The sequence below is a fragment of the Diabrotica virgifera genome, chromosome 6, assembly GCF_917563875.1.
Source record: "Diabrotica virgifera virgifera chromosome 6, PGI_DIABVI_V3a".
Taxonomy (NCBI): domain Eukaryota; kingdom Metazoa; phylum Arthropoda; class Insecta; order Coleoptera; family Chrysomelidae; genus Diabrotica; species Diabrotica virgifera.
In genome coordinates, this window is record NC_065448.1 from 165,256,799 (window position 1) to 165,282,501 (window position 25,703).

A 25,703-nucleotide genomic window follows, 5' to 3' on the forward strand; every position below is an offset into this window, starting at 1 on the left:
TTCTCTGGGGAGAGGTGGTGGTATAGCTTGAGGGTCAGATAGGTACCACTTCATTACGGAGTGTGACCGAGTTGACCTTCGGACAGGTGGGTCCCATTGTTTCATTGGAACATACATGTCCCTCGCGGCTGGGGTGGTATGAGTATGTGTGTGTGCGTGTTATTGGGTCAGTTCAGTACAGTACCTGTATATATTTTTTTGAGCCATGTTTTTCATTCTTTATTTCATTTATACGCGGCCCAGACCCCTCCAACTGAAATTGTCACGAGCCGCCACTGGATTTTCATCCTCTATTCCTATTCCACTGTCGCTCAAAATAAAAGCCTGAGGTGTGGATGTCTTGGTTCTTCTTAAGTCATCGGGCATAATTAGTTCCCTAAAGGAGTGAGGCTGGCATCTCCTGCTAACAGTATTTTGTAATTTTTTTTTTCGGGAGATGTGTACACCTTTAATTACTCCGTCCGATATTCCTTCCTGAGGGTCCGTAGGAGTAGAAAAGCGAGCTAGTGTATCTCTTTTACAATTAAGAAACGAAATCTTAAATATTTCGGTCATATCATGAAGCATGATAAATATCGTATACTTCAACTGATAACGCAAGGTAAAATAGAGAGCAAACGCGGACCCGGAAGAAAAGACACTCATGACTTAAAAACTTACGCCAATGATTTGGACAAAAATCGATCGAGTTATTCAGAAACGCCTCAAATGAAATTAAAATTGCCATGATGATAGCCAACGTCCACAACGGACAAGGCACATGAAGAAGAATAAAAATATTTTTAATACACCTAACCAAGGTAAAGTAATAACCAGCCAATGTATGCATGCGTACAATGCATGCATACAACTTTCTCTATTTTTTTTGTGGAATATTAAGCATTTATTTTTTTAGCTTAAAGAAGACATGGAAAGTTATATGGAATATACACTCAGTAAAGCTGTGGTAGATTTATTTTTTTACAAGATGCCAATAAATCATACACCATTGTTGACATCTACACTACAGTCGGTAGTTTATACGAATCGGCTTTCTGAAAACCTTCTTCCATTTTGTTTGTTTATTTTTGTAAAACCCAAAATATGTCCTTACAAAACAGTCTATCCACTTTAAACTAAACAAATTCACTATAAAACTCCACTTTAACCCTGATAAAACAAGAAGAGAACAAAATAAAATGACCTGAAACGTCAAACAGGTAAACAGTAACACTATGAGAATAGGGCTTTTCATCGACTGTCATTTGTTTCGAGCTTCTGTCATGTGTCACATAATATTAATATATCTACGCCATACGTCTTTGGTTTGTATCATTCCAGATACCAATAACGTATGACGTAGATATATTATTATGTGACACATGACAGAAGCTCGAAACAAATGACTGTGAATGAAAAGCCCTATGGCGCGCGCTTGGGGTATGCAACTAGTGACGTCAGGCCAATAGAGAAGCGTTCTTAAAATTTAAAATAATGCTAGATTTCTAATAAAGATTTTTTATAGAAAGGCTTTTTCAATTTTGTTGAAATTTTGGACAATTATTCCTAGGGTGTTTCTTAATCGTTTTACATGTTTGAAATGACTTTTTAATTTTTTGTGAACATCCCTATTTTCCCAGAATAACACCACTAGGAAGTCATGGTCTATCACAGCTTTTATTTTATTGGCTAATATTTCTCCCTTAATGGGCCTTTAAGTAAATCAGAGTCAAAGATACAGAGTTTTTTACAACTTTCTTTAGCAGAATATAAAATCAAAATAAAAACGTTTTTTTGTTTTCTGAACCATTTGTGGTCATTTGATTTGTCAATTGCCACTGTTGCCAGTGGCAGTTTATAAGTGGTCTTTGGTCTAGTCCGATTAAGGAAAACAATCAGTGCCAATCAGTGGTACTTGTTCTGTTGTTTTGTAAAGGGATTCAAATTTTTGAAGTTGTTCTGTGATAAAAATTGTGTCATTTTTCCCGCCTAACCTAAAAGTATTAAAACAATATTATTAAATATTTTGTATAAAAGTGAATAAAATATATTCAGGTGACATAGATGAACAAGTTAATATATTTTGTTGCTGTTTAATTGTAAGTTTTGACATTTTTGTCTAGATGTATTGTATACTATTGCCTTTACTAATGTAGGAACTAATGTATAATAGTTCTGCTCATTTATTGTTGTAATTGTTTGCAAATATCAAGTAAAACTTGTCTTTAAGTCAACAAAACTCAATTTCCAAAGAAAAATCATATTTCTGGATCTTGGTGGTAAACTACACTATGTTATTTCTAGCAATTTTTAAGTAGAGCACTATGTCCTAAATATCTTATTTATATCCCATAATTGTTCAAAATACAATGTGACCATATTTTAATGATAAGATATAACCAATTTGTATAACTACAGACATCCCAATATTAGCACGTAATTACAGATCCCCAGTATTTTTTACCGGTCATTATAAAATAGAGTCAAAATATAAAGTTAATAATAAAAAACAAAAAAAAAATTGCATTATGAGTTTTTATGGAGTCTCTAGATACGGGAAAAATGGTAAAACGAGTGATTTTAATAATATAATACAAGATTTTTGAAGAATAATCTATTAAACCAGAATTTTGGTAACATTTTTGGTCTATTGAAACAAACGGCCATAAATGCTATGAAAAAAAATTTAGACTTTTTTTAACAAATAAACGTAACATAGAATCACAAAGGAAACATAAAATAGCATTTACAAAAATTTTTACATCCATGAGAAAAAATCGGCAAGGGGTAAAATTATCACAAAATTAAATGGCAATTCCATTTTTGCAAAGTGGCCTCAAAATTTTTATCATCAAATTTAACCTTCATTGAAGGTCCAGGATGACTTCCACAGTCCATTTCTTTACTTTTTTCCTAAAAACTCCAAAAAATAATATAAACATTTCAGATTTACAAATATAGTACCCATATAAAAATACTTACTTAACACAGACATCTGGTAATTTTTACCGGTTAAGATTTTTGATGTGTGCTAGAAAAGAAAATATTGACAAATCACACTACACGCTTTGACTAGCATTGTTATACAAACTACCTGAGAGGTACACATGAACTTGTAAGTGGTGAGGTTACCATGAAATCCACATTTTGGGAATGGCCGCCGGTAAAAAATACCGGATCTCTGTAGTTAAGGGTTAAAAAAACTGATTTAAAACAACACCATGTCGACATAGAGTTTACTTCCGAGGTCCAGATTTGTCTAATGGTTTATAGCAGGGATCACTAATTATGTTCCCTGAGGGTCCGTTTGGCAAACCTATGACACTTCTGGGGTCTGGATTTACCGCTACCTGTTTCTGGTTATTTTTTTTTGCAAATGTGTTCAACAATTGTATGGAATATATTTGAAAAATAATGCATTTAAATTTTGAATTTTAGTAATAGGTTTCGTTAAACCTTAACTACAGATATTCTATTATTACAACGTAACAACAGAGCTCCCTTTTTTTTACCGGTCATTATAAAATCATCATCATCAATGCTGCTACAGCCCTATGAAAGAGCCTCGACCTTCCTAAGTCTATTATGCCAGTCAGTCCTATCCATTACCAACCATTGCCTTCTCATCCTCATCTACACCATCCTTCCATCTGAGTTTTGGCCTACCCCTATTTCTACTTCCCACAGGTTGTGACATAAGGATTCTTCTAGGAGGGTTGTTCTGCTGTGATCTTGCTAGATGTCCTGCCTATCTTAGTCTTCCTATTCTTATAAGGGATACTACATCTTTACCACCAAATTTTTGTTTATATATGGACGGCGTTATGCATAACTCGACCAAGCGCCAAAACGTAGTTTTGAGATAAATGGCTTCAAAGTTTTTCGTTTCTTGGTTGCTTAATGGTCGCTTAATGGTAAGTGGATTAATGTCGCTTGGTTTAATTTTGTTTTTCTTAGTAACTGTTAACGTGACAATAACAGGGATTTTTTCCAAGATAGTTTTAGCTATGTGTCACCAGAATCCGCTGTTATCTTGATATTAAAGAAATGGCGCTTGGTCGAGTTATACATAATGCCGTCCATATGTGGTATAGGTACCTCGTAGTTGTACCTCCTCCTCCAAACACCATTTTCACAGATACCACCCACCGAATATTCTTCTCAGGATCCTTCATTCAAATATAAGCAGAAGGTTTTCATCTGCCTTTGAGATAGTCCATGCCTCTGATCCATATGTCAACATTTATTTTTTTATTTACAGTAGAACTCCAATTATCCGGATTAATTGGGACTGGACCCGATCCAGTTAATCAAAAATCCGGATAATTGGATTTTTCTCGAAAAAGGCCTTTTCCGGGAAGAAACGTAATTACAGCAAAACACAATGGAGAACATATAAGGTATTTATTATGAAAAACAATACAGTATACACAACAATATGTAAATGACAAAGTTTACATTACGTAATATTGACACACAATACTGAATCACAATAAAATTAATTATTTTTTTACAAACTTGATTTTTTCTTTTTCTCAATCTGATCCGGATAATTGGCGATCTGGATAATTGGAGTCCGGATAATTGGAGTTCTACTGTATTTAAAACACAGGATACCCCATTGACAGTTAAATTACAAACAATATCAGTTTTCAAAACATAAATTACCTATAGTATTAAAACAATAACAAAAGTTACATTTAAAGTTCACTACATACTAAAAATATACAAAATATAATTAGAACAAAATTCAACAATACCATACATATATATATATATATATATATATATATATATATATATATATATATATATATATATATATATATATATATTTACTCCCAGCGTATGAAGTGAGCCACATATCAAAAGAAACTGCGGTTGAAGTGAGGTCCTGTACAAAGTGAGGTCCAGTATACGGACCTCACTTAGTCAATCAATGTAAGACTTTTTCGTAGACATGTACTGATAGCAAACACTGTTTTTTTACAAAAAAAAGTGGGACCTCACTTTGTATGGTCCACATCAATTTTTAGTTCAGAGATTTTCCGCATAGAGGCGCTGACTTTGGCGTATATTTTCTAACCATGTATATTCTATGCCCTGTTGAATAACTTACGATACACATAGTGAGGACCATACAACTGGCAACATCTGTTCAACCAATCTTTAAAACAGTGGATCGTCAATCGTCGCATAAATTCAAACAGTACAAAAATGTTTAATACTTTAATCCTTTTTGAGAGCCTAGGCGCAAAATTTCGGTCGAGTTCTTTTTAAACGCATTTATTTTTTTCGAATCCTGAGATAACTAATAGGTATTTTAAAAAAATTTAAACGCAAAATAGAAAACTACATTATTCCCGAGGGCAGAAAGTCCCTTATAATGAACAAAAAGTTTCTTTTGAATGATATATTTAAAATTAAAAATCAGACTATTTTTTTTTCACCCCTGTGACTTATTAAAATAAATATTTATAGAAGTTCTCAAGGACTTTCGACCATGGATAATACAGTAATATTTCTTTCTGCGTTTAAATTTTTTAAAAATACTTAAGGTTTTCTCAGTATTCGAAAAAAATGAACGCATTTAAAAATAATTCGAGCGAAATTTTTGCGCATATGCTCTCAGAAAGGCTTAAAATACTATAAATTTTTGTAATCAGTATTTCAATAGTTATTTATGATATAAGTGTTAAAAGTACACGTTTAAGGCACGCATGTGAAAGTTTGCAGAATGAGCGACAGCGAGTTCTGCAATTCACATGAGTGCCTTAAAAATGCACTTTTTAACAGACATATCATGCAATATTTTTTCTACAAACGTAATTACAGGACAATATCTACAAAAACTTTTACTTGAACTTGACTGACATTCCATTTTTATATTTTTTTGACATTACATCAAAATTGCCTATACGATCAATACGAATTGCAGTGCCATAAAAATTTTAAAGCACTAGTGCCTTAAAGCAGCGCCGGATAAAGGGGCGGGCGAGCCGGGCGACCGCCCGGGGCGCCAGAATTTGGGGGCGCCAAATTTTGAGAGACGCTGATATATAAATATAATATTTACCCCCCTCCGTGGCTCAGTGGTAAGAGCGCCTGCCTGTGGATCTAAAAAATCCGAAAGGTTGTGGGTTCGAATCTCACCAGGGTCGGAAATTTTTCATTTATTATAAATTAATAAATGAATATAGTTTCTGTCCTCGTGGGATCGGTTCTCACCGGAGGGACCGCAGACGTTCGGATAAAATTAGCGTCTCTTTGCAAAGACAATGACGTCGACATTGCAAAGTAACAAGGCGCTTACTCAACACACACTACTTACACATGACACTAGGTACCTAACTGTTCAAAATTACCGTACCTACCATGCCAATGGACATTAGTTGTCGAGGCATTAGCTAAACAAAAAAAAAAATATAATATTTTTTACATTCATTATTTTTTTGGACTTTATAGATTATCTTTGGGCTAAGATTACTCCTAAGACAATTAATATTAAATAATTGTAACAATAAGAAAACTATTTCTAGCTCACAAAAATTCTCTAATAAAAATAATGCAACCTAAAAATTGTTATGGCTTTTAAAGGTCATTTGTCAGGTAATACCTATCACTTTTATGGTATTACAATGTTATACATACATACTTAAAATACACGAAGATCAGATTTACGAAGTATCAACAAATTTATGAATAGTCAGTGATATTATTATACTGCTGCTTGTCATTATAGCCTCAATGGTTAAATAGTTTTGTCTTCCTGTTCTGTAACTTTGCTTTATCAACATTGTCGTGTGTCCGTGGGTGTGTAATTTGAAATAAAAAAAAAACAAACCAGGTATATCTATATGAATTAGAATTGACAAGTTCTTTTTCATAATATGAATATATAGAAATTTATTTCGAATACTTTGTACGCGTTAAGATGTTTCACTTTTTGCATAAAAACGGCACGAACGACGTATGAAAAAAAGGAATAATAGATTTTTGTATTTATCATAAATTGAACGAGTAATTCCAAAATGATTTGTTATTTGAAATATCTCAGTGGCGTACTATGTTTTTCTTTAAAAAAATTCACACCATTTCAACAGTAGATATAAAATTATTAATTTTATGTCAAAAAATGCGCAATAATTACCTCTTAAAACACATCCAATTTCATTTGCATATCTGAACCGGTTTTAGAACAATAAAGAAATCGTCAGTTTGTAAGAAAAATGTCAACACCCCATATCTCGGAAACGAAGTATTTGCTGACATATGCTTATAGAGCAAACTGTCATTATTTTTTCATATAGAATTACCCTTTAAAGTTTGTCGCATTTATTTAGAAACATCCTGTTTTTTCTTGACCACCCTGGATTTCCATAGTTGTTCCTGTATTATTTCACTTGACCGTTATTTTCAGTTCTTTCTGTTTTTCCAGTCCTGCAGGTTTCTTTTCTAATATTGCTTCGTCCATTTTATCTCTAAAAGATTTTCGGGGTCTGTCCCTCTTCCTTCTTATATACTCGATAGGTTATAATGTTAATATAATGTTATATGTTACATACATTTATATTGCAATTCAGTTTGCTCAATTTTCCTCCCGAAAAATTCCCCAACCAATTCAACCTATAAAAATTTTCCCATGTGCTTTCAAATTACCCTAAAAATGGGCGAAAGTACCCCAATCTGGCATCTCTGATTCGTCGCTCGTTGTAGACGGCGTCGGTGTATATTGCGTTGTCAATTGGGATATTCCCAAAACTCCCAAAAGTGATGATCCTACCGATCTACCGACATGTCCCTAGGATCTATCGAGTTTAAAAAAATATCCAAATGACATATTTTACTTAAGAGGAAACAGTAGCGATCAACAGGTAGCGAAAACGCGTTCCAAGATTGCGGCTGTAATTTTGAATATTTTTTCGAGATATGTGGCACACGTATTCGTAATATAATAAAGAATGGCGGTACAGAGCCCAATTTAAAAAATATATTAATATGTGGAAATTACTCTGTAATTAAATACAATAGATATTAAAAAAACGAGCCTGTACCGCCACTAAGAAGAACAAAAAAATACACTTTCTTCAAATAAACTTTTTTATCCGATGCCTAGATTTTGTGTCATTTTGGAACTACTAAAATTTTTTATTTCATTAGTAGTTCCAAAATGACACAAAATCTAGGCATCTGATAAAAAAGTTTATTTGAAGAAAGTGTATTTTTTTGTTCTTCTTAATGGCGGTACAGACTCGTTTTTTTAATATTGTATTTATTTACAGAGTAATTTCCACATATTAATATATTTTTCAAATTGGGCTCTGTACCGCCATTCTTTATTATATTATAAATACGTGTGCCAAATATCTCGAAAAAATATTCAAAATTACAGCCTCAATCTTGGAAAGCGTTTTGGCTACCTGTTGATCGCTACTGTATCACCTTAAAAATAAATTCGATAAACCAATTCATCATTTATTGCCATCAAAAAATTTCAGTAGGTAGTATTTTTTAACACGTTTGTATAATACCTTTCATTTCCTAAGAATTATGTATTATTTAAAAATTACATAATGGAGATTCCTAATCGTATTTCGGTATTCATATTTCATACAAGAGTCTCAAAGTACTCATGTATAAACAATTTTTAGATGATTTTGGGAATATCGATTTCAAGCAGATCACATACCTTTTTATGTAAATATTCATGTGTTTCATAAAAGCTGATGTGACACTTTCGTCCAGTTCTTTATTAGTAAATAAAAGTTGAATTATGGTTGTTTGGGTTAATAATTACTTCGCATATTATTTATAATACATATAGTAGGGGAGCAAAGTATGCTAAATGTGCAGTCACTCGAGCGCTTTGGGGACCTATTGGGTTGTGATTATTAGGTTCTAAAACCAAAAAATTTAAGTAAAATTTTCCATTTTAGTGCGGACTTTCCATATTTTAATTTAATTTTCCATTTCCAACACCCGTTTTCTCCGATTATAGCGCCACCTATCCGTAATTAGAAAAAACGTTTCGAATAAAAGTTGCTTATTTTTACGCAAAGAATCCAAATCTGAAATAAAAAAAGGAGTTCCTATTTAAGATTTTAAAGTAACCCGGCGTTAAGCCGGGTCCAGACTATGTAACAAAACATGTTAAATAACAAAGTTTTGTAACTTGTTACAAAATTTAAAAAAAACAAGTTTTAAAACACAGTGTTGTATAACATTTTTCTGGTTATATAGCATGTTTTATGTTATCCAACAGATGTCGGTAAACATCAAAGAAAGTTATAAAACCGCACCGCGACTGATCTACACCTAAAAACATGTTATTGAAACATTCTCGGGCATAGTACCTACGCGAGCAGCAACCGTTGGAGTCATATCGCCTTGTTCATTCTGGAGTGATTGTGCTAGATTTTTCTTTGCTCTGTTCACGTAGGGTCATTTACGCGATGAAATTGTCGAAAGAACTGACTACTCATTTAATTGAGCTATTTCGTAAGTAACGAGTATTATGGGATTGCTATGGGATGAGCTACATTTATTGATTTAAAAAACAAATAAAAAACACGATGAATAGACTGAAATAGAAGTGAAAATAGATACAGAAACTGTAGTTAAAACTAATGCACGTACGCCTATAACTCAAGCCAACAAAAGAAAAGCAGTACGCGGAACCTTAACAGCAAATCGGTGCAAATCAACTCTAAATTTGACATAAATACTATTCTCTACAGAGCAGAGTGTTCAGACATAAAACCTGTAACATTCACTTCATTCGCTACACAGATGCAGACTGCTTCATCAGCTACTCAAACAGGCACTCAATCATACAATATATCTGAGCCTTTCTATTCCGTCCACTACACCTACATCCGCTACTTCTCCAGCTACACCAATTCAAACAGACAGTGACACTCAATCATGAACAGGTGAAGACGATAATACTGAGGAATTAAATTTTACACAAATGTTATACTTCCTCTCTGAAACAATGAGTAAAAAGTTTAAAAAATATACTTTGCTAATAATATAACTGTTAATCTTTCTCTTATTGGAATTGCATCTCGAAATGTCTTTCCTGCCTATTTTATGGCCGATGTCATTTATAAGAAATTCAAAATCAGAACTTTCTATTCTTAAGAAGTTTTTAAAACTGCCATCACATTTAATGTCTCCTGTCGATGGGTCTATGTTATCTCTTTCCAGATCAGCTAAAAGAGCTGTACCACTACCTATATTTTGCTCAAGCTGCTAATGAAGGACACATCCAAAATATTAATTTAACACGCCGGTGTCGCCTCCACAATATTACACAAGCTGCTGTTGCTATGAAGAGATCCTCCATACTTATATGACGCAATTCTATATACTACCTAACCTACCAGCTATCCATCTAAAATGCTGCAAAATTTATGCGCATGTTGTTGTTTTGTTTTTTGTTATATAGTCTGGATACTCATGCTATATTATACCAAGTTACATAACAAAGTTGTACAACAAATTTATTGTACAACTTTGTTGTACAACTTTGTTATTAGCATGTTTTGTTACATAGTCTAGACCCGGCTTTAGAAGTTCCCCGTTTCAGGAAAAAATATTGTCTTAAGAGCGATAGCCTAGTGACCTAGTGGGTAGACCTCGGATCTCGGATTCGTAAAGCAGAGGTTTCGATTTCAAATCCGGGGTGTGGATCTCCGATTTTTTTATTTATTGTTACTGCATTCATGTCTGTAGACAATGTTGCAATCTATTATGAGCACAATAAAAAAATATAGTAATAAAATAATAAATAAATATTTCAAAAAAAACAAGAAAAAAAATACAATCACTGGAAGCGAAACTAAACAATACGGAAGAAATATAACCACTGGATTCGGAACTGGATATGGAACTGGATAATATTAGAAAACTGATATTATAATATGTAAGCAGTACGAGCCTAGTAGGCCCATGGCTTGATGTACTATTCTTTTCCACTCCCTTTTGTCAGTCGCTTTTGTTTCCCAGTTCCTTAAGTTAATTCTTCTCATATCTTCTCTAACTCCATTACTCCATCGTGACCTCGGTCTTCCTCTTCGTCTTTTCTCTGCCAATGCACTAGATAGTACCATTCTGGGAATTCTAGATGGAATCATCCTCTGCACATGGTCCAACCATCTAAGTCTTTGCGCCTTAATTACTGCTAGTATGTTAGGATCTTGATAGAGCTCAGTTTCCCACCGGGTGGAACAACAACTCTTGATGTTTTTTTGTTGTGACCCATGTTTCAGAAGCATACGTTACTATCGGCCTTATTACGGTCTTGTAAGTTCTTAGTTTTGCTCTTCGTGATATATGTTTACTTCTTAACAACCCATTAAAAGCAAATATAGCGCGGTTGCCCGACATAATTCTCTTTTGTATTTCTTCTTCACAGTTAGGATCTCTTGTGAAGACAGTTCCTAAGTACTCAAATCTCTAAACTTCTTCGAATTTATACTGTGTTCCCTTCGCTGTTGTCATTGTTATGTATTGCCCCCGAACGAATTGCTTATTTGTTCATTCCATATACTTTGTTTTTGCTTCATTTATATACAATCCTTTGGTTGCTGCCCTCTCCTCGAGTTTCATGACTGTTTCTATAAGTTCTATTTTGCTCCTAGCCAAAATTACCAAATCGTCTGCGAATGCCAAGCACTGATGTTTTTTGTGGTAGATCAGACCTGTTCTATTAATGTTTGCTTCCTGTATAACCTTTTCTAGTAATATGCTAAACATTATAGACGATAATGGATCACCCTGCCGCAGTCATTGTTTGACCTCAAAGCTTTCTATTATAGTATTGTTTATCTTGACTTTATCATACTGATATATCATACTGATATTGTTTAAAAACACTAATAATATTGATATAAAATGTTAATCAATTTTATTTATTGTTATAAGAATCAAAGGTAAATATGATTAGGCGAATGAAGCCTTAGGTTTCGCAGTCAATATCCCAACCACACACACATGTTGCAATCTATTTCAATACGGTTTATAGTACAAACTATACACTTAGTATTAAAATAGTCTGATATATTTTTTTAGTTGAGGACACTTTTTCACATTGCATTGTTTCAGGATAAGGTGAAATATCTTCAATAAATGGAAAAAAGCATGTATGTCATATATTATAATACTTTCTATACTCTTAATATGTAGTCTCGTATAAATTTGTAGTGACATGATTTTAAGTATAAGAACAAGAAGCTTGCAACAATTTTCAGAGAAAATAGAAAACTAAAACTATTTTAAAATGATTATTCGAAATAAAACATATGATCATATTCACTGTATTTGCCATCTAGTGGAATAACTGTAAAATTAAGTCAGTAAAAAAGGTACATTAAGTTTAATTAAATTAAGTAAATCATCTTGTATACTAAAATTAATGTTGGAAAATTGTCGTTTCAAAATGAAAATCGACAGGGGCAACAGTACCTATACTAAAATACACTCTGTATAGATAATTATGTCAATTTTAATAATACTGGATAGAGAATTGAATATCGTTTCAAATGAGCTAGCACACGCCCCTATTCCCTATTTAAAAATAAGGGGTGGGGGAAATGGAAGGGAGGGGGTTGACAAATGACAGATATGTATGTACCGTAAAAACTGTGTTCCCCTTAGATCAAAAGTCGGGCTTTTATATTTATATGTTAAGTTCAATATAAATTTCACATAACTGAACTATCACTGTATCCTCCATTTTGATTATTATTGTTCTCAACTAACGCTATTTTCAAAATTCTTGCTTTCCTATCCATCTTTAACGTAAATTATTAAAAAATATAAAACTATTTCTTTATTAACGCTAGTCTCCGATAAGGCTACCGTGATTTAATGCTGAGGTACTAAAATGTTATAAAATTAACAAACAGTACGAGCAAGAACAAAGAGTCCACATCCTTCTTATAACTACAAGTGACTGAAACAACGAAACAATAATAATTCTTACTGTGTTATACAGAAAAAGGCAGTAGAAACGATTAATCTCATATTTATCGACAACACTGTATGGTCCTCACTTGATGAGCTGTAAGGAAATATACACGTAAAGTTGTCCTCACTTTGTGCGCATAACGAAAAAGTATATACAGTCTCACTTTAATAGCTGCGTGTAATGGCCTCACTTGGGTGGCAATATACTTGAACAATACGGGGCACATATACGTAATCTTTTTTGTGTATACTCGTCATTTTTTAATTGCTATTTACTTGTCAAGGTCACTATGAAGAGTTGAAACGATTATGTCTACGTTTTCTACCGGTCCTCACTAAGTGCGCGTAATGTCAGGACCTCACTTTGATATCTGTGCATAAATATATATATATATATCACAAAGCAAGAGATCTTTTGAACCGAGATAAAGTTAAATTGAAAATATCATAATCAAATTCATTTAATAGCCCCATGTATCTATCCAATGGGTTATGAATGCCATATGTTGTTCTGTGGAAAGGAATGTTGAAAACCTGGTGGTAACGTAGAGCTTGGTTTGGTACATTGAATTTAATGTGATTTAACAGGTTTGGACAATCAATAAATCCATGTATGATCTTATATATAAATATAGCACCTGATATATCACAACGGTTCTTAAGTGGGGGTAAAGATAATTGTTGTTCAATATAGGAATAATCATGATTTCTAATGGCAGTGTGAACATGGTAAGCGCAATATCTCAAAAACCTATGCTGGACTCTTTCCAATGTATCAATATTATTCTGAAAATAGGGTGACCAAACAACTGAGCAGTATTCTACAATAGATCTAACTAAACAACAATACACTAACCTTGTTGAATCAATGGAGAGGTACCTACTTGCAATTCCTAGTAACAAAACCAAGAAGTTTAGATGCCTTTATTGAAATAGTGTTTATGTGGTCACAGAAAGTAAGTTTCTCATCGAAAATAACACCCAAATCCCGAATAGAAGAAACATAATTCAATGGCATATTGTTAATAGTATAACTTGTTTCGATTCTATTGACTTTACGAGAAAAACTTATAAAACAACATGTTTTTATATTCAAGTGAAGTTTGTTCTGATTGCACCAATTATGTAATCTGTCTAAGTCATCTTGCAACAGAGCTTGGTCTTTTAGGCTATCAATAACTCTCCAGAATTTCAAATCATCTGCCAACATTAGACATTTGCTATTTAGGAAACAGGAAGTGATGTCGTTAACAAAGATATTAAAAAGAAGTGGAGAAGTGTGGCCACCTTGAGGAACTCCAGATGTTACTGAAATACTGTCAGACAGATGACAACCTATCTTGACTCTTTGGCTTCTACCATATGTAGAGTTTTTAATCCATTCAACAAACGTGTCATGAAAGCCTACATTAATTAATTTGTCCAATAGTATTTGATGATCAACACGATCAAATGCCTTGGAAAAATCTGTGTATATAGAATCTACTTGTTTACGGTTTTCCATTTGAGATAATATATCAGATTGATAACAAACCAAGTTGGTTGTAGTGGATCTTTTGCTATAAAATCCATGTTGAGATTGAGATATTAAGCCTTTACAGAACCAAGAAAGTTGCTTTGCTATAAGACAGTCGAAGAGCTTAGGGATTGCAGATTGTATACATATACTACGATAATTTTCAATGTTGTCTTTCTGACCATTTTTAAATATAGGAACAATATAACTTTCTTTCCATGAAGAAGGAAACATAGAGGTTTCCAGAGATCTGTTAAACAACATAACAAGCGGCATTACAAGGGTACAGACACACTTTTTTAATAAATAATTAGGCACTCCATCTGGGCCAGCAGTAAGCTTATTGGGCAGTTCACATATGCCACTAAAAATATCGGTTGTGGTAATCTTCGACGGACAAATATTAGTACTAACGTTGCTGTTTAATGGATGGATAGGTACGTAAAGGTTATTGCTATTAGGTGAATACACAGTTTGGAAGAAGTTCATAAATAAATTAGCTATTTCTTGACCATTTGTTGCTGATTGGGCTTGATAAAATAATGAGTTAGGTAAGCTGTGACTAGATCGCTTATCATTTATATACTTCCAAAATGATTTTGGATCATTTTTTTATGCCAGCATCTATCCCTTTGATATAGTTGAAACAAATTTCAGACAGTTGTTTACATTCAGCTCTTAGGTGGGAAAATCTAATATAGTCAACATCAGAACGATTATTAACATAAATATAGTGAGCATGTTTTTTCTCCAGCGTCAGTCTTCTAAGATCAGCAGAGAACCACTTGGGAAAAGTTGAAGTTCTATATTTCTTTAATGGCACAAAGTAAGAAATACCTATTGAAAGAACTTCATAAAATAATTTTGTAGCAATATCAATATCATCAACTATACATACCTGCCAGTCTATGTACGCAAGGAAGTTGTTAAGCCCTATGTAATCACCATTCCGAAAATCATAAAACAACTCATCATAAATCAACGTATTTCCATTTGTTTCTTTCACATCTAGCATTAAGCAACATTCATAACCCACATGGTGGATGGAAGGACCCAAAAGGGGTTCGCTTGTTCTTAAGATACTCAACTCTCTAATATTAGAAAAAACTAAATCTAAATAAACACCACGATTATTGGGAATATTATTACATTGAAACAATTTTAAAAAACCAAAGGCTTGAGCAATATCCACAGCTGACACAGTTTGACAATGCCAGTTGTATAAGGGTTTTGTATATGGTTATTTTTGTTTTTTGGCTTAAGTTTCTGCTTCTCATATGTATACTCAGTTCAAAATAGCATTTGTTTTGCTAGGATTATCCTTCGCTTGATTTCTTCCGTCATGATGTTCTCCTTGGTGATCAGGGAGCCTAAGTATGTAAATTTGTCCACCACTTCAAAGGTGGAGTTATCAACCGTGAATTGGTGACCGATGTTTCTGGCTCTATTGTTGGGTGTTGATGCCATCACTTAGTTTTCTCCTCGTTTACTTGCAGGCCCATATTTTTTTAGGCATTTGAGAAGGTGGTATACATTTCTTCTAGCTTGTGTGTTGTGCGGGCAACTAGTTCCATGACATCTGCATATGCCAAATTTTGGGATGATTTATTAAAAATATTTCCTCTGTTGTCTATTCAGGCATCTCTGACCGCCTTTTCCAGTGCTATGTTGAAGAAGAGACACGCCAGCGCATCTCCCTGTCACAGCCCAACATTCATTTCAAACGCCTGTGATTGTTCGCCCTGTATTTTGACTTTGCAAACAATTTTACGCATTGTAGCCTTAACCAATCTTATTAGTTTATCAGGGATGTGGAATTCATCCATGGCTTGATTATAGAATAGAATCAAACTATAAAGTTACCACCTTGGTTGCGTTATGGGACAAATAGACCTTGTACTACACTAAGGGTCAGCTGCATCAACTTTGTCACAACGCACAGTGGTAAATAAGGTATACGGGACATATATGAGGCCCCTAGAACAGAAAGGGTGTAAGTGACAATTTTTAGTAAATTGGCTTAAATACAAAAATTGACTCCCAAACACATAGAAAACATGGTGGCTTCAAACTTTCTACATAAACTAGCAATAACATGATCAAAAATGACATGTCATTAAAAACATGCTAAGTAGTACCAATCTAGATTTTTTAAAGGGCCTAGCCGGGTAAGATGGTGAAAAGTGCCCCCAACCCAATTTAAATTCCATATAGGCCACTTTTTAGCACATATAGAGGAACTCACTTTCTGAAATTTTTAGCCCCCTAGGTGGTCACGTGACCCCCCTAGAGCCTAATTAGGCTTTTTATGTTTTTATTTTTTCTCTCAGCCGCATCAAGAGCTAGCCAAAAACTTTATTTAAAAAAGTTGTAAGTTTCAAAAAGATCTAGATGAAAAAATTTTTTTTTATTTTTTTGGCGGGAAATTCGAATTTTTAGAACAATTTTAAACTTTTAAATACCTCTGAAAAAAAAACTAAGACACTCGTTTTTACGAAAATTAATTATAATGTGTATTTTTGAACAATCTTTCACCCTTAATTTTTTCAGATTTTTAAAATTGGTGAAACGTACCTTTAAAAATAAAAAACCGCATTTTTTCGGTTTTTTTTTTCGTTTTTTGATACAATTTTATACATATTTTTCAAAAAATTTAACACCGTCACTAGAATAGGTAAAAAACTGAAAAATAATTGGGGTTTGCTTAATAAAAATTTTTTGTAACGATATCCATTTTCAAGATACAGGGCGTTGAAGAAAACAAAATTTTACATATTTTTTACGATTTTGCCGAAACTACTGGCAACATTGTAATAAAACTTGGCGGGTTTTAAGAGGTAGTTATTGTGCATGTTTTGACATACAACTAAGGATTTGATATTCATCATTGGCGCGCATAGGGGTAATGGTCTGAACTTTTCAAAGAAAAAAAGATAGTACGCCACTGACATATTTCAAATTAACAATCATTTTTGAATTCCTCGTTCAATTTTCAATAAAAAATCTATCTTCCCATTTTTTCATACGACGCGCCGTTTTGCTGCAAAAAATAAAATATCTTAACGCTTCCAAAGTATTCGAATTAATTTTGATAATAATGGATGTACGAGTTTATTATGTAGATGTAGAAAGTACTAGAAGTTCGAATACTTTGTAAGGGTTAAGATCTTTTATTTTTTGAATAAAAATGGCGCGTCGGATGAAAAAATAAGAAGATACATTTTTTGTCACAAATTGAACGAGAAATTCAAAAACCATTGTTAATTTGAAATATGTCAGTGGCGTACTATCTTTATTCTTTAAAAAGTTCAGACCATTACCCCTATGCGCGCCAATGATGAATATCAAATCCTTAATTGTATGTCAAAACATGCACAATAACTACCTCTTAAATCCCGCCAAGTTTTATTACAATGTTGCCAGTAGTTTCAGCAAAATCGTAAAAAATGTGTAAAATTTTGTTTTCTTCAACGCCCTGTATCTTGAAAATCGATGGCGTTACAAAAAATTTTTATTAAGCAAACCCCAATTATTTTTCAGTTTTTACCTATTCTAGTGACAGTGTTACCTTTTTTGAAAAATATGTATAAAATTGTATCAAAAAACGAAAAAAAAAACCGAAAAAAACGCGGTTTTTTATTTTTAAAGGTACGTTTCACCAATTTTAAAAATCTGAAAAAATTCAGCGTAAAAGATTGTGCAAAAATACACATTATAATTGATTTTCGTAAAAACGAGTGTCTTAGTTTTTTTTTCAGAGTTATTTAAAAGTTTAAAATTGTTCTAAAAATTCGAATTTCCCGCCAAAAAATAAAAAAAAAATTTTTCATATAGATCTTTTTAAAACTTACAACTTTTTTAAATAAAGTTTTTGGCTAGCTCTTGATGCGGCTGAGATAAAAAATAAGAACATAAAATGCCTAATTAGGCTCTAGGGGGGTCACGTGACCACCTAGGGGGCTAAAAATTTCAGAAAGTGAGTTCCTCTATATGTGCTAAAAAGTGGCCTATATGGAATTTAAATCGAGCTGGGGGCACTTTTCACCATCTTACCCGGCTAGGCCCTTTGTCTAGAACTTTGAACAAAGTTTTCTCAAAACTTGGAACTTACACCCCTTGTGTTCTAAGGGCCTCATATGCCTCGTAGAGCACCCAACGTAAGTTTAAAAATATCTCTCAATGCAGCCAAGGTGTTAAAAAAAAACAAAAAAATATGCATTATGTATTTTTTTGGAGTCTAGATATGGGAGAACTGGTGAAATGAGTGTTCTTAATAATATAATACAAAATTTTTAATGAATAATCTACACTGCGTGTCGCGAAAAAGAGGCCACCTAGAATTTTGTAAGAATTTTTCAATAACTTTGTTTATACAATTTATTCTATTGTAACTAAATTCCCACAATGCAGAAACACTTTTAGCGTCTTTTAGGTATCGACAAACGGTGCCGACAGGTCAATTAAGGGTAATAAGTTTGCAAAATTGATATCAGTTTTACGACTTCGGATAATGCATGTGTTGTTTGTATCTTATTTTTCTTGAAATATGGCTATTCTGTTTTTCAAAAACCTTTCACTAGAGTACAGTTGTTCTAAGAGTAAACTTGTGCAATTTTTAAATTTAAAACTATGGCTGAGAAATTTGCTAGAGCTGTTCAAATTGTTACTTTGATTGGTAATGGAATAAGCCAAAGAGAAGTGGTCAGACAGCTTGGAGTTAGTCGTTGTATGGTCCAAAAAACTTACCAACGATTCGTAGAGACTGGATCTCACGAACGACGACCAGGATCAGGCCCGAGAAGAATCACGATGGCCAGAGAAGACCGTTCTTTACAACACACTTCTTTGCAAAATCGGTTCTTTACGGCTAGAGCAATCCAAAACCGTTTTCAAAATGCTCACGGGTGGACATTAAGCACTTCTACCGTGAGAAGAAGGTTGAGGGAATTTGGCCTAAGGGCTCGCTGTCCAGCAACAGGACTTTTGTTAACAGCAGCACATCGACAACGCCGACTACAGTTTGCTAGAGACCACGACCATTGGACGATAGAAGATTGGAAAAATGTTTTGTTTAGTGATGTGTCCAGGATGGTTCTTTATGACTCAGATGGTCTTATCAAAACATACAAAGACGTGGGGAACAAAATGCTGCTTGTGTTCGACGAGTACGTGTTGCTTTTGGAGGAGGTTTGGTAATGTTTTGAGCAGGCATTTTGAGCAAGAGGACCGTTGAATGCTCACAGATATATTACCGAAATTCTAGACGAGCATGTAATGCCTTTTGCTGGGTTTGTCGGCGAAAACTTTATTTTTATGCACGACAACGTGCGGCCACATGTAGCCAAGATGGTATCGCAATACCTGGAAACTGTCGGTGTGCCAAAAATGAACTGGCCGGCTCAAAGTCCAGATTTGAGCCAGATTGAACATGTTTGGGACCAACTCAAACGAAGGGTAAGAAACAGAATACCTGCTCCAATAAATCGTGAGCAGCTTCGGTTGGCGCTCATGGAAGAATGGGAAGCTTTTCCTCAAACGAAATCCAGAATTTGATTAATTCAATGCCAAATCGAATGAGGAGTGTAATTCACAATAGAGGTGGTAATACACACACAGTATTAATAATCACGACTTAATTGTAATTTTTATAAAGAAAACAGAAAAAATGTACAATGTTAATTTTTTTTTAATTTTCAATAAAATCATTCTTTTGGAAAAAGTTATTTTTTTGACGTTTGTTATTTAAAAAATGATTGCATACTGCTTTAGAACATATTCTTAATCATTAAACAAACATCTAATGACAATCACTTTCTGGTATGATTCATAAAAATTAAAAAATGCCAAAAATTTTAGGTAGCCCCTTTTTAATGACGCGCAGTGTATTAATCGATAATTTTGGTAATATTTCTGGTCTATTTATAATATGGTCTATTTTATATGATTTGGCATATCAAATTTGACCAAATGGCTTATCAAACTCAATGATACTAAATCAGTACATGTAGATTTCACCAACAAAAAAATAAATAAAACACCAATAGTACTAAATGGCACTACTATACCTACCATATGCAAATTATTATTAAATATTTGGGTATGAACCTAGATGTCAGGCTAAGATAGAAAGAACACATCAAAAAGAAAAAAATAGATTTGAACATCAAATATATAAAATTGTACTGGCTCCTCAGAAGAAATTCAGAACTGTCAGTACATAATAGATAAGCTCAAAATATATAAACAAAAAACAAATACATACTGAAGCCGGTATGGACATATGGCATACAGCTCTGGAGATGTGCCAGTGCGAGTAACATCAAAATGAAGTACCAAAGTTTTCATAATAAAGTACTAAGAGACATTGTAAATGCTCCCTGGTACATAAGAAGTAGCGACCTACACAGAGACCTAGGTGTGGAAATGGTGGCAGATGTAATTAAAGTATTCGTAAAGAAGCATGAAAACAGACTTCATACCCATGCAAACGTAGAGGTTATTCAACTCCTGGACCAGCATGGAATAGTGAGAAGACTCAATAGAACTAAACCTTTCGAGTTAGTATAAAATCTTTTGAGTTAGTGTAAATAGTAAATGTTAGTGTAATGTATGTGTGTGTTAAGTGCTAGGTTTAAGCTGGCTAAAAAAATTGAGAAATACCATTGGGGATACCTCAACAAACATTAGTTTTAAGATTGCCATTAAAGAAAATTTGCTTGTTGGTAGTTGTAAATAACCAAGGTACCGCCTCGGTGTTGTTTATAATAAAAAAAAAAAGATTTTTTAAACAAATAAACCTAACATAGAATTACAAAGGAAACAAAATAGCATTTACGAAAATTTAAACATCCATTAGAAAAAATCTGCAAATTGTCACACAATCAGATGGCAATTCCATTTTTGCACAAGTGTCCTCAAAATTTTTATCTCCAAATTTAACTGTCATTGAAGGTACAGTAGGACTTCCACAGTCCATTTCTTTACTCTTTCCCTAAAAACACAAGAAAATATAAACATTTCACATTTACAAATATAGTACCCATATAAGACTAATTAAAAATACTTAGGTACATACTTAAAACAGATCTCCGGTAATTTTTACAGGTTGAGATTTTTTATGTGTGCTTCAAAAGAAAATTTTGACAATACACACTACCCGCTTTGATTAGCACTATTATACAAACTGCCCGAGAGGTACAGAGACACATGAACTTGTAAGTGGTGAGGTGTGAGGTTACCAGGAAATCCACATTTTGGGAATGCCCACCGGTAAGAAATACCGGATATCTCTAGTTAAGACTCAAATAGCATTTTTTGTTTACTGTATTAAACTGCAGTTCTGTACATTGTACAGTGAATAAAAAAAATATATGGAAAGGCAAACTAATATTTGTCAAACATGAATAATCATTTTCAATGTCGTTGCAACACGAAACTACAGCCACATCATATTCTAGTTCAATCAGAGAGTGCAGCAAGCACCTCTACCGGTTTCGAAACTTATTAGTCTCTCATCAGGAGGCACATATGCTGCTCTCTCTGACCCAATCAGGACAAACCCCGGCGTGCAGTTACTCATTGCAACGAACGAAATGGCAGGGATGCCCTAGCGGCAACTGCTAGCAAAAGACTAAGTTTTGAATCTAATAGCACACAAAATAATATCAAAAATATTACTCCACATCCCACCATATTGAAAATAATGAGAACCTTCTCTGGTTACACCTCCGAGGCTTCTAAAATTTGCAAGCCATAACGGATGCTGAGACTAAAGAAGATGAGGGAATTTTACAATTTATAATTCACGTCCCATCTGGTCAGCGCGGTAAAGTTCCAACGAGAATAGTTCCCTTAGTACTCCAACGAGAGTAAACATGTAAATCAAAAATGAATAACCATTTTCAATGTGGTTGCAACCTCTCTGATTACACCTCCCAAGCTTCTAAAATTTGACATTGAAAGACATTGAAAATGGTTATTCATTTTTGATTTACATGTTTACTCTGATTGGAGTACTAAGGGAACTATTATCGTTGGAACTTTACCGCGCTGAGCAGATGGGACGTGAATTATAAATTGTAAAATTCCCTCATCTTCTTTAGTCTCAGCATCCGTTATGGCTTGCAAATTTTAGAAGCCTCGGAGGTGTAACCAGAGAAGGTTCCCATTGTTTTCAATCTGGTGGGATGTAGAGTAACATTTTTGATATTATTTTGTGTGCTATTAGATTGAAAACTTAGTCTTTTGCTAGCAGTTGCCGCTAGGGCATCCCTGCCATTTCGTTCGTTGCAATGCGTAACTGCACGCCGGGGTTTGTCCTGATTGGGTCAGAGAGAGCAGCATATGTCCTCCTGATGAGAGACTAATAAGTTTCGAAACCGGTAGAGGTGCTTGCTGCACTCTCTGATTGAACTAGAATATGATGCAGCTGTAGTTTCGTGTTGCAACGACATTGAAAATGGTTATTAATTTTTTATTTATGTACATGTTTACTCTGGTTGGAGTACTAAGGGAACTATTCTCGTTGGAACTTTACCGCGCTGAGCAGATCGGACGTGAATTGTAAATTGTAAAATTCCCTCATCATCTTTAGTCTCAGCATCGGTTATGGCTTGCAAATTTTAGAAGCCTCGGAGATGTAACCAGAGAAGGTTCCCATTGTTTTCAATCTGGTGGGATGTAGAGTAATATTTTTGATATTATTTTGTGTGCCATTAGATTGAAAACTTTGTTTCTTTTTAATAATATTTGAATGATTTTTGGCGACTGCAGAGTTGAATACTTTCCTTGTATAGTAAATGAAATATAAATACATTAATTGTGTATTGTTTTGATATTAGGCAGTGGTGACGCGTGACTTTTTCGAAAGTGTTACCGAAACCAGGTAAAAAAATCTTATTTAAAAAAATTATTTTGAACCTCCCAAATATAAGTTTTTGTTTTTAATCTTGTGGGATAAAATTAAACAAATCACTATTCCCAAATTATTTGTATGTAATTATGTATATTATGTAATAGTTATAACAATAAACAATAAACAAACTAAACAGTACCATAAAATTAACATAAAAATGAACAAGTAGGAAAAAGAACATATTTTGAAAACTGTTGTTTATATTTTAAGTCTTCCATTTTCAATAATCCCATCTTTTTCTTCAAAATTATATATAAAAAAAATATACAAGGATAATGACTTTTCAAGTAGTTGATCGATTACGCAATACGCAGCAACACTCTTCCATGTTTAAATGCACGCACACTGTAATCTGTAATAGGTACTAAACCAACGTTGTTACCAAACCAAAATATAATATGGTTACAACGCTGATATACACAGCGTGCCAAAGCGCCGTCTCTAGAGCCGTTACTCCTTCAAAATTTTCAGAAACCTAGTCCCGAGCGAAAGCGAGGATTCTCCTGCGTTACCATACCCAAATGTAGTAACAGCATAATAACGTGCAACGGATTCACATAATCTGGCCAATATTTTCGTGCGTCTAGTTGGCTATTTACTGAATTAGGTACTATTAATAAATATTTCTGTTAATAAAAAATATAAATGGAATTATTTCACAGAAGTAGTCCTGTCGACAGGGGGGTACAACGGCCTCCTGTATTCAGATGGACTTACCCAAGTTTTTTTATGTATTTTGACTCGTAGAACACGAATTTTTTGGGTAACAGTTGATCCGGATGTCGATAAGATTGTTATAAACAAAGAAGTTGAGGAATTACATAACAGCGATTTCTCGCAAAACAAAACATTTTTTTGTATTTTTTGGACCATTCTAACCAAAAAATGTTCCTACAAATTTTTTCGTATGATGCATAGTTTTCGAGATAAACGCGGTTGAACTTTTAAATAATCGAAAAATTGCAATTTTTGAACCCGAATAACTTTTGATTAAAAAATAAAATAGCAATTCTGCTTACCGCATTTGAAAGTTCAAGTCAAATTATATCGGTTTTAATTATTTGCATTGCTAAAAATTTATTATTTTATTGTTAAAAAAAGCTATAAACACCTAGTGCTTGAGTGATGTTTTCAATGAATTCTCATTTAAAATCGAACGAGTAGGTAGAGTAGGTACAAGTCCAAGCGAGATTATTTCTACGTAGCATGCATTAAAACGCATATATTAGGCACGGGAAACACTATGTGTTTATAGCTTTTTTTAACAATAAAAAAATAAATTTTTAGCAATGCAAATATTCAAAGCCGATATAATTTGATTTAAAATTTCAAATGCGGCAAGCAGAATTGCTATTTTATTTTTTAATCAAAAGTTATTCGGGTTCAAAAATTGCAATTTTTCGATTTTTTGAAAGTTCAACCGCGTTTATCTCGAAAACTATGCATTCTACAAAAAAACTTGTAGGAATATTTTTTGGTTAGAATGGCCCAAAAAATACAAAAAAATGTTTTGTTTTGCGCGAAATCGCTGTTATGTAGTTCCTCAACTTCTTTGTTTATAATAACCTTATCGACATCCGGATCAACTGTTACCCAAAAAATTCGTGTTCTACGGCCCAAAATACATAAAAAAACTTGGGTAAGTCCATCTGAATAAAGGAGGCCGTTGTACCCCCCCCCCCCCCGGGCGACGGGACTATAGTCATAAAATATTTATTTGCAATATTTTTAACTGTTACCAATGGTAACAGTGGTTACATGGACGCTTCGCCAGTGATATTAGGTTTGTTCCAACTAGTGATGTAACGAATGTCATTTTTTGAACATTTGCGAATACGAATGCGAATATCTTCTACCGACATTCGCGAATGCGGATGCGAATGTTATCGCGAATGCGGATACGAATGCGAATGTCCAGATTTTTAATAATTTGTTTCTATTTTTGTAATGTTTCCTAAATTTATTATGAAAAGTTAATTGGTATTTAGTGTAAATCAATCTGAATCTTAAGCTTTATTACATAATACCAAATAATAAAATAAAGTGAAAGCTGATAATGTGATTATTCGAGGTTAAGTTACCTTTTCTTAATAAAAAAAGTTGAGAAGTGAATATATTTTGATTTTATTAACTTAATATTATCTGCAAATGATTTTTTTTCTGATATTCATATTCGCAAAACATTCGCACAACCTTCGCGAATGCGGATGCGAATACGAATATGCAAAAATATGCGAATATTCGCGAATGCGAATGCGAATACGAATATTCGTTACATCACTAGTTCCAACACATCGAAGAACCGTCATGTAACGATTACGT

General features: G+C 33.6%; 2 protein-coding genes across 2 annotated transcripts in view; one reads left to right on the forward strand and one right to left on the reverse strand.

Annotated features, from left to right (window-relative positions):
- Window positions 1–25,703, reverse strand: part of LOC114342278 (nitrilase and fragile histidine triad fusion protein NitFhit) — a 368,011-nt gene that overhangs the window by 206,780 nt on the left and 135,528 nt on the right. The gene's annotated exons all lie outside the window — the stretch shown is intronic.
- LOC114334795 (protein timeless homolog) overlaps window positions 1,853–25,703 on the forward strand; it is a 43,751-nt gene continuing 19,900 nt past the window's right edge. Inside the window, exon 1 of the mRNA XM_028284889.2 lies at window positions 1,853–2,078. The gene's annotated coding sequence lies outside the window, so the exon portion shown is untranslated. The remainder of the gene's footprint in view (window positions 2,079–25,703) is intronic.